Raw genomic sequence first — 10,817 nt, 5'->3', positions numbered from 1 at the left:
CCCTGTGTACTTCAGGGTTATTGAAAGGACGGAACAGGTTAATTATGGGAAAGCATTTTGAAAATGCCATGAACACGTAAGTTCTGGTGATTGGTTCCATTCCCTCCAAGCGTCTCTCTGAAATCAGTTCCTCCCGGTCAGCCTTGGCCTCCTTCGGTTACCACACACATGTGCGTGCACACGTGTGCACGCACACACACACACACACACACTGGGTCAGAGGAGGACGAGCCGAGCATCCCTGTGGGTCCCCACAGCCTTCTTCCTGCTCCCACATCTGTTCTCTTCCACCATCAGGTGTCTCACCCACAGCTGCACATCTTACTTAGCCCAGTGGTTGTCAACATTACAATTACTGAGATAATTTTTTGAATTACCAGTGCCTGGACCCTGGCCCAAAAGCTTTGATTTAATTGGTCTGGGCTATCAGTAATTTACTAGAGCACTCCTAGTGATTCTAATGGACAGTCCTGATATATTTTTTTAATTACTGCCTTAGAGGCTCACAAACAAAAATCACAATAATAATAAATATTTATTGGGTGATTCCCACGTGCCAGGTACTATGATAGGTATTTTAATGCATCACCTCATTCAATCCTCACAACTGCCCTCTGAAATAGGTGCTTTTCCTCTCCTCTTCCCGGAGAGAAACCGGAGCTCGTACAGCTTACCTGCCTCATTCTCTGGCACGCAGCTACTCCATGGGGGACGGGATTCAGACTCCATTCTGTTTACATCAGAATCCCAGGCAAGGTTGATCACCAGGACACCGAAGAAGCCACAGAGTTAGTAAATGAGCTCAGAGATCCCTGAAAAATCTGACCTTAACTAGGGAAAGAGAGGAGGTGAAGAAATTTGTCATACCAAATGAACTTAAAATGCAAAGGCTTTCTGACACAACATTGTTAGAGCATTCGTCTTTCTCACATTTCAAATGTACAGTTGACCCTGGAATATATTAAAGCTGTGGGTTTCATTTAATTTTATGTTGCATTCCATAAAGTGGTATCTCACTCTCAGATTTCATAGTCCAAAGAAAAGCATAAATGATGAGGTTTAGGGGAGGGAAAGGGCCCAGGGATCGCCAAATCTTCTTCAGTTAAGGGAGATATCCCTTTCCTTCTCTCTCCCCTATCTCCCCACAAGCCACAGTAATCCGTAATAAGCTTAGACCATCCATAAGCTGTAGAATCTCTTCTTTCTGTTATGGTTGGAACAAAGCCCATTCTCATTAAAATAGTGAGGTTCTGTGGTTTTCTAATTGTCCTCACAGAGCACTGAAGAGTCCTGAGGGTCCTCCCAGGTTGGGGGATGGGGGAGAGGTGGTAACTTAGAGGAGAAGAAGTAAGACTGACCTGGAGATGGGGGAGGCTCTCCATCACCGCTTTACCAGAGCAACTCAACTTGTTTTTCCTTGACCTAGTAAACTTCACATAAGCTTGGGCTTGAAGAACGGACTGTCACTCTGTTGAAAAGAAAGTTTGGAAACCACTATACTAGTTAAGTTCCATGACCCAGACCCTACCTGAACTACCCGTGTTGGAATAATTGGATTACAACAAACCGTGTGAGCGTGCTAAGTCATTTCAGTCATGTCCAACTCTTTACGACCCCATGGACTGTCGCCCACCAGGCTCCTCTGTCCATGGGATTCTCCAGGCAAGAATACTGGAGTGGGTTGCCATGCCCTCCTCCAGGGGATCTTCCCAACGCAGGGATCGAACCCGAGTCTCTTATATCTCCTGCATTAACAGGTGGGTTCTTTACCACCAGCCCCACCTGGAAGCCCACACGAAATGAACTTCACCCTAAACTTGTACTGAGCTAATGTGGATGATTCAGGAGTTGCTGCAAGGTCTTATTATGGAAGTGGTGGTTAATAGAAGGATAGTACCAGCATTAACCACTGCTGGCTCTCCCAATACATTATATGTACATATAGTAAACTCTCCAAGTTGCTCTTTTTTATTTTCTTTCTTGAAGTATAGTTGATTTACAATATGTGTTAGTTTCAGGTATACAGCAAAGTGATTCAGTTATACACATGTGTGTGTGTGTGTGTGTGTGTGTGTTAGTTGCTCTGTCATGTCCAACTCTTTGCAACCCCATGGACTACATCCTACAGGCTCCTCTGTCCATAGGGATTCTTTAGGCAAGAATACTGGAGTGGGTTGTCATTCCCTTCTCCAGGGGATCTCCCCAACCCAGAAATCAAACCCAGGTCTCCTGCACTGCAGGCAGATTCTTTATAGTCTGAGCCACCAGGGAAGCTGAAGAACTGATGCTAAAGCTGAAACTCCAATACTTTGGCCACCTGATGTGAAGAGCCAACTCATTGGAAAAGACCCTGATGCTCAGAAAGATTGAGAAGGGGGTGACAGAAGATGAGATGGTTGGATGGCACCACCAACTCAATGGATCTGAGCTTGAGCAAACTCCGGGGAGATAAAGAAGGACAGGGAAGCCTGGCATACTGCAGTCCATGGGGTTGCAAACAGTCAGACACAACTTGAGCAACTGAACAACAACAACATATGTATTCTTTTTTATTCTTTTCCATGATAGTTTATCACAAGATCAAAGTCACTCTTGATAGAAGTTGAGAGGACCTCCACAGCGAGAGGATGGGGAAGCTTCATCCTTTCTCTGGGGCTCGGGAGCCTCAGGCAACCTTCCTGTCCTCTGAAAACGTGGCAGCAGTAAGCGACCAGGACCACTCAGGGGCAGCGGCTGAGGCAGCTGCTTTGGAGCAGGCTGCGCGCACCGTTTTGCCAAATGGCGTTGCATAATTTTTCCCCAGTGTTCAAAGTGCGCTGTTAGTAGTAGCTTTTAAATAACACTTATGCCATTTTCTGATTATAAAAGTAATATTTTCAAAGGTAATCTACTTCGGACTGTTTCTGCTTACTGCTCATATCTCCGAGGCCAAGAATGACAAAATTTGCCTTCTTATTAAAAATGGGGGGGAGGGGAATTATAGGGAGAAAAACAAATTACTATTTCAACGAACTAACCTGAAGCCAAAAAACAAATTTCTTTGTGTACATGGATGAAATTAAGCTATGTAGATGCCATAGATATTTTCACTTCAGTAAAAACTTTCAAAAGAACATTCTTTTTATGGCTGCATGCTGCAACATACCCTATAGGCACACCGGCCTTCGTTCGATCATCCTCTTACTGTTGACCTTTAAGACAATTTCCACTTTGAGCTGTAATAAATAACATTGTGATGAACATCTTTGAGCATAAATTGGGGCCTGCACAGAAGGCTGTCCCCCTGCGTAAGTCACAGGAAGTGGAAACAGTAGAGTTTTTACACTATATTTTAATGAGATGCCCCTTCCTGGTCTCCTCCTTCCTTTTGCCAGTCCATGTTCTTTTATTCTTTGTGATCTTTCTCTACTTGGTGCCTTTAGCAATTTCTAGATATGCCTCTGGGCTTCTGTCCTATTTTCTTTTCAAAGATTCTTTGGGGGATTCTATTTTCATTCAGCTGCTTCAGGTGTCCTGGCCGTTAGATTTGAGCTCTTAATCAGGGATGGTGTCCTCAGAGCTGATGCCAATCTCTTACCATCTTACATCCTATTATACCTTGGAAGCTATTCCCCAGGATCTTTCAGTACATAACTCGGATCTTACTTACATTCTCCCCTGCTTCTAATACTCCTGCATTTTCCAAGCATATATTAAAATGGGTAGGAAACAGGCTTAATTACACAAAGCTGCACTTTCTGAACTCTATCTCTTTCCCAAATCCCTTATGTTTGGAAAGTATGGCTTTGTATAATTCTTTTAAATCAGCGTTTCACTGGGGAACGTGGCAAAGCTGTTGAAATGTGCACTCATTGGGCTCCAAGTTGTAGTTCAACACCTTTCTATATTCCGCGCTTGAGCAAAACAGGCCCAATGATTATACCAGCCATCTCCCTATGGCTAAATTAAGTGACGCCAAATTTTAAAGTCTTTGGAAACACAAAGAGGTTTCAAATATATCCAAGTGTCTTCATTTCTGATGATTTCACACTTTGGCACTTTCAGGCTCTGAAAGAAATCAGTTTGGGGGTTGTCTGTCTGTTTCAAAACTCCAATTTGAAGGTTGGTATCTTTTGGAAAGCTCCGGAGAGCATAGCATCCCCCAATACTGCCCGACTGCCAACATTCCCACCACCAACTTCCCCACAACCAACTTCCCCAAACCGTTACACCTTCTGTCAAAGCATGGGGCTTAATAACGCCAATGTCAGGGACGGTGGCCAGCATGGACCCCAGTGAAGCCCCACAGCCTGGCATTCTAATGGAGAGAATTCTGGACAAAATCGATGCTTCTCTGCTTTGCCATGGAAACTGAATAAAGAGTCCTCCCTATGCATAAACATATCTGATAAGATTACACAGAGCATCCCACCAGGGGAAACTAGGGTGATTTAAAATGCAGCCTTTCTCCTCCTGCTAAAAACTCTACAGCATCCATTTTAATGAGAAAATGAACCTGACCTGGGCTGAAATGTGGACCAAATGCACCTGGATTACCATGACAGTTGTTAAAATATTAAAATGCTTCAGTATCAATTGGTAGATAGACATCTTTTCATCATGCCCCACCACCCACCCCCCAACATCAAGCTCCTCCCTGGGGGACTCCCCACCTCCTCAGGATCCAGCAACTAAAAGGTTAACATCCTCCGGCACAGCTGGGGCTCCAGCACCTTAATCCAGCCCCACTGAGCCAGGGTCTATTCCAACTGATAGCCTACTTCAGTAGTAATAAATATTCTGAATATTATTCTCGAACTAGAATTGGTCAGTCAACCTCAAAGATCATGGAATATACATTTACTGTCATTTTAAGAAAATGTTATTTTATTCTCACCTTCAATTACTCAACAAATGTCTATTAGGCACCTGCTTTGTCATGAGCAGAGCACAGTCCTGCCTCCAGAAAACTCACAATCTAGTGACAAAGACATCTAACAATAAATAACTTCAACTAAATAACTTCAATACTGTGTAATAAATGCTATACATTTATAATAATGCAGCATTATTACACAGTATTCTTTATTACATTTATTACACAATATTCTTCTACAGGTGAAGAAGATGAAACTTCATGGGGGCTGAGGCAACTGTTATCTTGGGAAGGGTGTCAGGCAAACTAAACAGCCCACAGGAAAGCCTAGAAGCCAGAGGAGCAAGCATGTTCAGGGAGCTATGAATAGTTCACTGGGGATAGATGGAGGGAAGTGATGAGGACAGGAGCTACACAGTTAACCCAAAAATGATTTGCTTCTACATCTCACAATTGCATTTAAGCTGAGAATAAACTGTAGTTGAGTCCTAAGTCATGTCTGACTCTTGTGATCCCATGGACTGTAGCTCCTCTGACTCCTCTGTCCATGAGATTTTTCAGGCAAGAATATTGGAATGGGTTTCCATTTCCTTCTTCGGGGGACTTCTTGACCCAGGGATTGAACCCATGTCTCTGGCCTCTCAAGTGGATTCTGTACCACTGAGCCACCAGGCAAGCTCTTTAGTTGGTGATGCTCTTTCTTGGGCAACTCAGAGAACTTGAGTCTCAAGTTATAGTCAAACTTGCCAAGGTTCTGCTCTTTCGTTCTCAAGATGGTTCTGGAAGCCCACCAAGATCCCCCTGCATAGAAAAGCCATCAACTACAAATAAGAAGAGGTACAGGAAAGAGTTGAGAGTTGGCTCCTGGTGGAGACAGGGCCCCCGCCTTGCCTTTTCCAGACTGACGGCCCCCACATGGTGCCTGGCACTCAGCGAATGACTGTTGAAGGGATAAATGAATGAATGAGTGGGGAATAACTTACAAGGGCAGTTTGGGAGATTGAGCTCTCACTAAGCACCTCGTAAGTGCTTGACCAATACTTTGGCCACCTGATGCAAAGAGCTGACTCATTTGAAAAGACCCTGATGCTGGGGAAAATTGAGGGCAGGAGGAGAAGGGGACGACAGAGGATGAGATGGTTGGATGGCATCACCAACTCAATGGACATGGATTTGGGTAGACTCCAGGACTTGGTGATGGACAGGGAGGCCTGGCGTTCTGTGGTTCACGGGGTCTCAAAGAATTGGACATGACTGAGCGACTGAACTGAACTGAACTGAAGTGATCATGGCAATTCAATAGTACTGCTTCCTGGTAAGACTGAAAGCTTTTAATACACATGTTTTAATCGGAAAAGATAAACATCTTGTTAATTGTCTCCATCTCAAAACTGTTTTCACTCAGTTTTTCAAAGCCTGAACCTCATGATGAATTTTGAAGTCTGAGGGAAAGGGATTTGTGAGAGCTTGGTCACCATTTCACCCTCTCCCTCGCCTATTACTTCTTGCCTCCCAGCCCACCTTGCCTCTCTGTCCTCGTTACACTTAAGTGGCTGATCTTCTAGGATTACCAAATTGTGCCAGTGTTCCCTGGACTTTTGTGGGTTTGGCACTGAAAATCCCACATCCCCGGACACTCTTCCCCCCCAACTCAGGCCCAGGCGAAGGGAACAGTGTGTCATCCTTGTGATGAAGAGCTTCTTTTTAGCCTGGAGATATTCCGAAGACAATAGAACGCTTTAGTCACTCGGGTGGCAGAGAATCGTTAGCGGGAGAGAACTTTCAAAGCCTTGATCTGAATCCAGAAAGAGGAGTATGAATTTGCCAGGTGAACAAGGCAGGGAAGGTCATTCTAGGAATGACCAGCAGAGGCCTGGGGGTGATTCCATCTGAGTGAAACAGAGGTCCAAAAAGCAGCAGGAGGACAGAAGGGAGGAAGTGGAGAGATTGCTAATTCTGGAGCCAGATTTTTTAGTAACAAAACAGCAGGTAACACACATATTCATAGGCAAGTCATAGTTGCCAAAAAGAAACCCTTTTGACTGCCAGTTTAGATTAGCTGTGCTCTTGCTTTCATCCGTTGCTGTGAATAATCAAGAATTTGCAGAACTTCCCACTATCCCCAAGGGAGAGTGTGGTACGGATCCAGTCCCACATGTTATACTCATCCTGTTAGTGCCTACTGTTAATGTGAATAAATAGGAAATCTGATGTGACTAAACACTACCCCAGGCTGCGTGATGTAGCAAAAGGCTAATTTATTTTTGACCTACTACTTATGTGTGAACATCTGACTCAGAGCCTCTTGCCTTCTCTCCAGAGACTCAAGCAGCTAAGTTGATGAAACACCTGAATATTACGCAGCAGAACTTGGATTCATTTCTTCTCTCTTCTAGCTCTTTGCTCTAAACATCTGTTTTCCCCTGCAGAGGCCTGGATTCATCAGCAGAACAATAACACAGCAATCCTATATATAACTGTATTCTTGACAATGAAACTTCAATGCCTGCAGAGTGTTTTACTGGATACTATGACTTCTTAATTACCCCGAAAATCTAGTCACTGACTCTAATGTTTCTGTATGTTACCACAGTCCACCAAAATAACTACCTGTACCATATTGATCTGTGCTAACTTTGCTGGAGTGGGTACTTTTGTTGCCTGCCAAACACCCATTCTCTTTTCTTCCTTCCTAACAGAGCCATAATTTTGCTCAGGTGTAACATAGCCAAGTGCCTCGGAGGATGGTGACTCCTACCAAAGTCAATCCCACCAAGGATGATGCCACTGTTTTTGGGGTGAGTGGATCAGGCACAGGCTAATAACCCAGGGATGGCCAAGGAGACGCAAGAAAAAGCCTGCTAAGACACGTTCTCCATCAAGAGCCACTGGAAGGCTCTTTGGGTTGTCTTTTTTTAATGGCTGCCTGGAATAGTTGCAGCTGTCTTGCTAATTAACCTGAAGATGCAACCAGCACTGAGGATGGCATAACAGAGACCCAGAGAACCACACTCCAGATCGTGAGCTTCAGGCCAGTGCTCTTGTCCTAAATACTCTACTCCTAGACTCTTTCTGAGGGACGATTTGTGTTGGGGAGGCGGGGGGTGGGGGCTCTTGAAGATATGAGGTAAAGGTCCTAGACTTATTTCTTGGAACTAATTCGACTCAACTAATTCAGTGCTAGTCCAAGAATCATTTTCATTAATTCACAATAGCTATAATCATGGTCAATGTTAGTATTTTTAGGAAATATTCATCATTGGTAGCAATAGGATATTCAAACTAAAAAAATGAGAAAGGAAATAGTATCACTGATAAAAAGGAAAATAGGAGCTTAAAGAGAAAAAGTAAAGACCTCTGAGAGCTCTTCTCTGTTAACAGAGGCATTCTGTCACCTGAGATGTAATATATGAAAAACCCCTGAGAGGAAAGCAGAAGTTAACTGCACAGGAAAGATGGTAACACACAGGACAGAACCCACGAAAGTCTGGATAGTGACACTGGACCAAATGGTAGAATTGTAGAAACAAGGATGCTGGACCAAAAGTAACTATAAATTGATGATGGATAGTAAAAGCCATGAGATTGTAAGTCAACTATAATTTTTTAATGTGAGAAAAAATAAAAATAATCAAGGAAAAAAGTGAAAAGTGAAAGCAATGAAATATCCTTTGTGTCTGATGTTGTTAGTTACTGATCAATAAGACAAGTCTTTCAGCTACTTTTTCACTTTGGTGAAGGATTAGCATTGAGCCAGCCACACCGAATTATCCAGTGCCTCTTTGAAGACAGGTGGCCAAGGTGAAATATGCAAATTCCTGAATATCTGGAAGCTTCGGCTTCCTTACCTGTAATTAGAGATAATACATAGCCTTTTCATGAAGATGGCGCCGAAGGCGAAGAAGGAAGCCCCTGCTCCTCCTAAAGCTGAAGCCAAAGCAAAGGCTTTGAAGGCCAAGAAAGCAGTGTTGAAAGGTGTCCACAGCCACAAAAAAAAGAAGATCCGGACGTCGCCCACCTTCCGGCGGCCCAAAACACTGCGGCTCAGGAGGCAGCCCAAATACCCTCGGAAGAGCGCCCCTAGGAGAAACAAACTTGACCACTATGCCATCATCAAATTCCCCCTCACCACCGAGTCAGCCATGAAGAAAATAGAAGACAACAACACACTGGTATTCATTGTGGACGTCAAGGCCAACAAGCACCAAATTAAACAGGCTGTGAAGAAGCTCTATGACATTGACATGGCTAAGGTCAATACTCTGATCAGGCCTGATGGAGAGAAGAAGGCATATGTTCGACTGGCTCCTGACTATGATGCTTTGGATGTTGCCAACAAAATTGGCATCATCTAAACTGAGTCCAGCTGGCTAATTCCAAATATAAAAGTTTTCACTATATATTAAAAAAAAAAAAGAGAGATAATACATAATCGGAAGGTTTGTGGAGAGGATAAAGTAAGATGGTACATGTGAAGCCCAGAGCAAGTGTTCTGTATACGGTAAAATCCCAATTTTTAAGTTCCTTTTCTCTTCTCCTCCCACCCCTAACTTGACTGAAAGGATCATTGTTCCCATGGAGTATTAGTGAGTAATTAGAACCATAATTGTAGAGAACTATTTAATTTGGGGCAGCCATTCCCCACAGATGGCTACAGGCTGAACTGAAAGTCAGCTCCAGCTTCCTCAGCTCCTCAGAACCAAACGGTCCCCCAAAGGACTCCCCATGGATAGCCTAAGAAAGAGCTTATCTAGTATAATTGTACTAGAGTATAATCATTTGTCTCTATGAATTTATTCACCACTCAATTAGAAGTGGTTAGGAAGAACCCAGAGCCTAGAACAGAACCTGAGCATAAAAGATGCTCAGCAAGGAAGGGAGGCGTGGAAGGAAGGGAGGCGTGAGGAAAGGGAAGAAGGAGGGTGGAAGCAACAACCAATTGAATGGTGATGTCTGGCTTCTAGACCTGGGCTGTCCGCTGTAAGTGTAATGCCAGCCCTAAAAGTGAGCTACATTTGTAACTTCATATTTTCTGGTAGCCACATGAAAAATGTAAGAAGAAACTGATGAGATAAATTTTAATAAGACATTTCACTTAGTGCAATATATCCAAAACACTATCACGTCAGCATGTAATCAATATAAAAAAATGATCATGAGATTCTCAACTTTTTGTATTGTGTTTAAGACCTAGGGTGTATTTTACACTTATTGAACATCTCAATTCAGACTAGACACATTTCAGGTGTTCACTAGACACGTGTGGCTAGAGGCCTCCATATTGAAAGTATAGCTCCAGACTCTATCAGCTTCTCTCCATGCTTTTTCCATTTCAGAAGCCCTGCCTCCACTGCAGCAGCCCCACCCACTCCCCTCCGTTATATCACTCCAGTCGATAACGTTCCTAATTCACTCTGACTTATGCTATGTATTCACCCCAAATCCCAGATCCCTGCCCTAAAATTTTTATCTAATCTGGTGCTGTGGGGTATTAATTAAAGTGGCCAACAGTGCCAAGTGACAGCCTGAGTGTTAATAGATGGTGGGACAGAAGACTCTCTCTTCCCACAAAGGGTTTTTCCCTATACTGGGAAAAGAAATGGGAATAGGAGTTTTAGCTAGCCCACTCTATGAAGGCACCTAATCAGGTCCCAGGGTACACCCGAAGATGTGGGTAAAACAGAGCACAGACACTGTCATTTGGCTTCATATCCCCAGCACCAAGCATGGTGCTGGCATACAAAGAGGGCAATAAATATTGGCATTAAATGTGATTGATATTAGTTGAGAATAGTAAGTGAGAGTTCAATCAGAGCTACTTAGGGAATTCATGGAGTATGACTAACAGATTTCTTGGGATTTAAGTGAAAGAGTCAGTCTTTTATTAGAAAGAAAGAAGGAATACAAAAATGACATAGTAGGAAAGAAATAAGATGGCAGAAATCGCTTAAAAGTCCATGAA

The 10,817-nt window shown here is 43.4% G+C and overlaps 1 pseudogene; it reads left to right on the top strand.

Annotated features, from left to right (window-relative positions):
- The first annotated feature begins 8,723 nt into the window (after positions 1-8,723).
- On the top strand, positions 8,724-9,255 carry LOC109568657 (large ribosomal subunit protein uL23 pseudogene; annotated as a pseudogene).
- The last annotated feature ends 1,562 nt before the right edge of the window (positions 9,256-10,817 follow it).

Source organism: Bos indicus, chromosome 14 (assembly GCF_029378745.1).
Source record: "Bos indicus isolate NIAB-ARS_2022 breed Sahiwal x Tharparkar chromosome 14, NIAB-ARS_B.indTharparkar_mat_pri_1.0, whole genome shotgun sequence".
Taxonomy (NCBI): domain Eukaryota; kingdom Metazoa; phylum Chordata; class Mammalia; order Artiodactyla; family Bovidae; genus Bos; species Bos indicus.
The sequence above is the reverse complement of the archived record's forward strand: the minus strand, read 5'-3'. Positions and strand labels throughout refer to the sequence as shown.